Source organism: Lipotes vexillifer, unplaced genomic scaffold (genome assembly GCF_000442215.2).
Source record: "Lipotes vexillifer unplaced genomic scaffold, Lipotes_vexillifer_v1.1 scaffold91, whole genome shotgun sequence".
In the NCBI taxonomy this organism is placed as follows: Eukaryota; Metazoa; Chordata; class Mammalia; order Artiodactyla; family Lipotidae; genus Lipotes; species Lipotes vexillifer.
Window position 1 is genome coordinate 975,897 of NW_006777583.1, and position 4,760 is coordinate 980,656.

Here is a 4,760-nt window from a genome sequence, read left to right on the forward strand (position 1 = left end):
TTAGCTTCTGTTTAAACAGCAAGAGTTGGGAGTATCTTTGTGCTCATTTTCTGCCATTATTGAAGACAAGGATTACCATAAATGAAACAGCTCTTACTGAGTAGCTTTATCATTTACTTTTCTTCTGCCATCTTATTAAATCTTTGCAACAATCCAGTTAGCTAGCCACTATCCGCATTTTGTAGATGCAAGAAAAGACTTAGGGAGTAAAACACCCAAAGTAGCACAACTAGTAAGTGCAGTATCTAGCTGATTCCAAAGTGTGCACTTTTCATTACCTGAGACTGAAACTTGAGGTTTCTAAATAAGAAATAACTTCTACCAAGTAGGAATTGTGCCCCTTACCTAATAGATGTTGTAATTGACTTCTCGACATGCATTATACCACTTCTCAATTAGGCATCCATTTTCCCCATCCAACACAGGGTTTAGGGATTGATCCCAGATTTTGGGGTGAATATTGATTAGTCCACGCCAGTAGGTGGGCCCCAATATTCTTGTTTGGAGTTGATAGAGGTAACTAAGCTAAAATCAAAGAAGCATATGGAATTCTCCCAGTTCAGTTTTGTTAAGGGATAAGCATATCCCACTTTTCATGATGAACAATAAGTGTTAAGTTTTTCTGAGAGCTCTGAAAAATGTTTCTTCACTTTTAAGGACAATAGGATGATAGGCTACCCTTTCTTACAGGATATGAACAAATAAATATGCCACAGCAGTTATAATTGGCAATTATCCTAAGACCTGCTTTGAGATAGTGTGAATGGCAGAGATATAAGATGGGAAGAAGCTGAGGTTTTAAATGCATAATTGAATGGGTGGATCAACCAACCTCAAAGTTTACCTTACCTCTTTATTTCCCTTTGTGTGAGCTAGTTGAGTAAAGGTTTCATTGTTTGTTTTTGTTTTTTCTGAGTGTGTAGTTGTTGTTACTTAATGTTGAAAGCTGCAGTTTATCTGAATGCCAACAAAATCTTATCTCCTCCATAAGATTTCACTCTGAACTTGATCGTGAAATATATGTAAGTTTTTATGTTTTTTCTATAATTTCCTGAAACCGTTGGAAATGTATTAAGATTTTTTTTATCACACTCTACTTAATTTTTGTAAATGTTCAAGGGCATTTAACAAATATGTATTCTGTGTGTAACATATGATAACTATCTTAAGCCAATATTTTCATTAAAATTCTCCAAATTCTTGCTTATCTTCTTTAAAATACAAAATCAAATGCTAAAACTTTTCATGATAATTATGCTCATCAGTTTCCTCATGAACATGTATCACCTTTTTATTTATTTTTATGCTGTCACTGAACACATAAAGGTTTATGGAGATTAAATCTTCACTCTAAGTTGTAGCTTAGGTGAATATTAAACTGCTCTTTTTATTTGTTTTGCTATTTTCTACCTTAAACTGTAATTTATATTTGCCTGTGGTATTTGTATATAGTTTGTCTACAGTTAATTATTAATAGTTGGGGTTTGGCCTTTGACCCAAATTAAGTTTATTATTACTGTCTTTTACCTGCACAGTTGAGCACATTCACAGCAATTGTCATAAAAGCATGTTTGGTCTGCTAATATCTTCCTGTATGTTTATTTATTCATGTTTCATCTTTTCCTACTCCTATATTGCAAAGAAAAGGGAAATTAGAAGAATAATGTATCTCGTTTTCTTTAATCTTTTAATGAGAAATTCTCCTAAAATATCTCTGGACTGAGAACCAAGGCATTTTATAGAAACTACTTATAAAGTTAAAGGGTACGATGGGTGTGTCATTTTGAATATTCAAAATACCAAGTGCCAAACTGACTGGATAGTTATCATTTGACATCCTCAATTCCATGCAAGGTCCAACATCCATTTACAGCTTTTCAAGTAAATTAAAAAAGAAAAGAACAGAGAAGAAAATACCATCATCTTAAACACAACAATGGAAGTCTACATTAACCTAATGACTTGTACAATATATCACAAGCTCCAAAAAATTAAAATGCAGAAAAATTAGCAACTTAGAATTGAGAAATTATGGTACTACAAATTTGAATGTAATTACTTTAAGTGATTACTGTAAGTATTGAGACTACAGTCTATCCCCAATTTTAGGTATTATGTTGTTATTTAATTTTTTTTTCAGAACTGGCAGAGAGGAAAAAACACAGAAAGTTGTTTAGGTGACCATGATATGAAGAGTTTTTAAAAATACAAAGTTCTTCTTCCTATAGAGATATATTTTTATTTAAATTAAGATATAGAGGGACTTCCCCGGTGGTGCAGTGGTTAAGAATCCACCTGCCAGTGCAGGGGACATGGGTTCGAGCCCTGGTCTGGGAAGATCCCACACGCCGCGGAGCAATTAAGCCCGTGATCCACAACTACTGAAGCCCACGTGCCCAGAGCCCATGCTCCGCAACAAGAGAAGCCACTGCAATGAGAAGCCCACGCACCACAACGAAGAGTAGTCCCTGCTCACCACAACTAGAGAAAGCCCGTGTGCAGTAATGAAGACCCAACACAGCCAAAATAAATAAATTTATTTAAAAAATAAAAAGATATAGAGCTGACAGTGCTTAACATTTTTCTTGTAGTTATCTCAAGCCTACAGTTTAAACTGATTATTAGTGCCAGTGAATGAAGACTTACTGCCAGTGAATGAAGACTAACACTGCAAATGAAATTTGGGGTTATGAATATTTTTGCTTTAGTAGGTAATGATGCTTTCTTGGTACTGTGAGTCAGAACTCAACCCCACATCTGCAAAATAAAATAATGTCTTGTACTTTATTAAGTGTTTGGTGTGAAAAGAATGCCAACTGGAAAGCATTATTCATTTTTCCACAGGTAGTATTAATGTAACTTTTTTTTACTAGAAAGAAGAAAATGGAAAAGATAAATCATATTCAACTCTTCATTTCTGCAAATGAAATTAAGCTATATAAAATATCTCTGTGCTGCTAATGCTGACCAATGAAATCTCAGAGTCTGGCCTTAAAATGCAATTTTTATATTATCAAAAGGAGTTTTAGAAAAAGATGAAGGAGCTCTTTCACTTCTGCACCCACAGAGGAAGAGAGATCACTCTTGATCATAAATTATTCCAAAGAATCTGATTTGATAAAACATCATATTGCAAATTTCCACAAAAATAATCTGGTTTTCCTAAGAAACATTTGGACTTAAATAATTACAAATTTTATCAATTTCTTTTCTGTCTCTTACTATAACTCTGATTTTGGAAGTGGTTTTTGGTCTGAGGGTTCTTGTAAGATTTTAGATATTGTTGTCAATTCTACGATTATAATTTCTGCAAATAACCTGTAATTCTGATTGGTGCCATGTTCATAAAAGAGGGGTGGGAGATACCAGGAAGGAAAGTCAACTAATGTTCATTACAGTTTTTGATAGAACAAGACATTGAAAGTTTAGTGGGATTTTAAATTAATATTGTTGTTAAAGTATTATGATATGTCATTTTAGTTTTAATTTCCTGAGAGGAGAGAGTAGGAAAAAAGAGAACAAAGAACTCTTCTGCTAAGATCTTGTCCTGTAAAAAACATAAAGAACTCGACTTTCATGTTTACCTGTTATGAACAGCATCTCTAAGTTGGAAATTTTTAGGCTCTTTGGACTGGAATATGCCAGAGTACAAGGAAATGATCTACTTATGCTTCAAGGTTGCTGCTGTAGCTGGTGGCACAGACCACCTCCCTCTAGCAATGTTGAAAAATGCCGAACAGTTGTTTTCTCAGCCTCCCCTGCCACTAAAAAGTGAGTGTAGAATGTACTTTTGGTCAAAAGAACCTGAGGTAAGTCTGCTGTGGGTCTTCTGGAAAAGCTTTCCTTCCTTATTCTTTTTCTTCTTATTTTTATTTCTTCCTTGTCTATAAATAATGTTTTATTGAAACACAGTTATACGCATTTATTTACATTTTACTGTGGCTGCTCTTGGCTACAATGACTGAGATGAGTAGATACAACAGAGACCATATGGCAAATCTAAAATATTTACTCACTGGCCCTTTACACAAGTTTGCCAACCCCTGATCTACAAAAGTGGATTTTTTTTTTAAACACATATGCTGGGGAGTTATACTTATTTTTTTAACATCTTTATTAGAGTATAATTGCTTTATGTTGTGTTAGTTTCTGCTGTATAATAAAGTGAATCAGCTATACGTATACATATATCCCCAAATTGCCTCCCTCTTGCATCTCCCTCCCACCCTCCGTATCCCACCCATCTAGGTGGTCACAAAGCCCCGAGCTGATCTCCCTGTGATCTCCCTGGGTTATGCGGCTGCTTCCCACTAGCTATCTATTTTACATTTGGTAGTGTATATATGTGAATGCCACACTCTCACTTCATCCCAGCTTACCCTTCCCCCTCCCTATCCTCAAGTCTATTCTCTACGTAGGCATCTTTATTCCTGTCCTGACCTTAGGTTCTTCAAAACCTTTTTTTTTTTTTTTTAGATTCCATATATATATGTTAGCATATAGTACTTGTTTTCCTCTTTCTGACTTAGTTCACTCTGTATGAGAGACTCTAGGTCCATCCACCTCACTACAGATAACACAGTTTTGTTTCTTCTTATGGCTGAGTAATATTCCATTGTTTATATGTGCCACACCTTCTTTATCCATTTATCTCTTGATGGACACGTAGGTTGCTTCCATGTCCTGGCTATTGTAAATAGAGCTACAATGAACATTGCGGTACATGAATCTTTTTTTTTTTTTTTTTTTTTTTTTTTTTT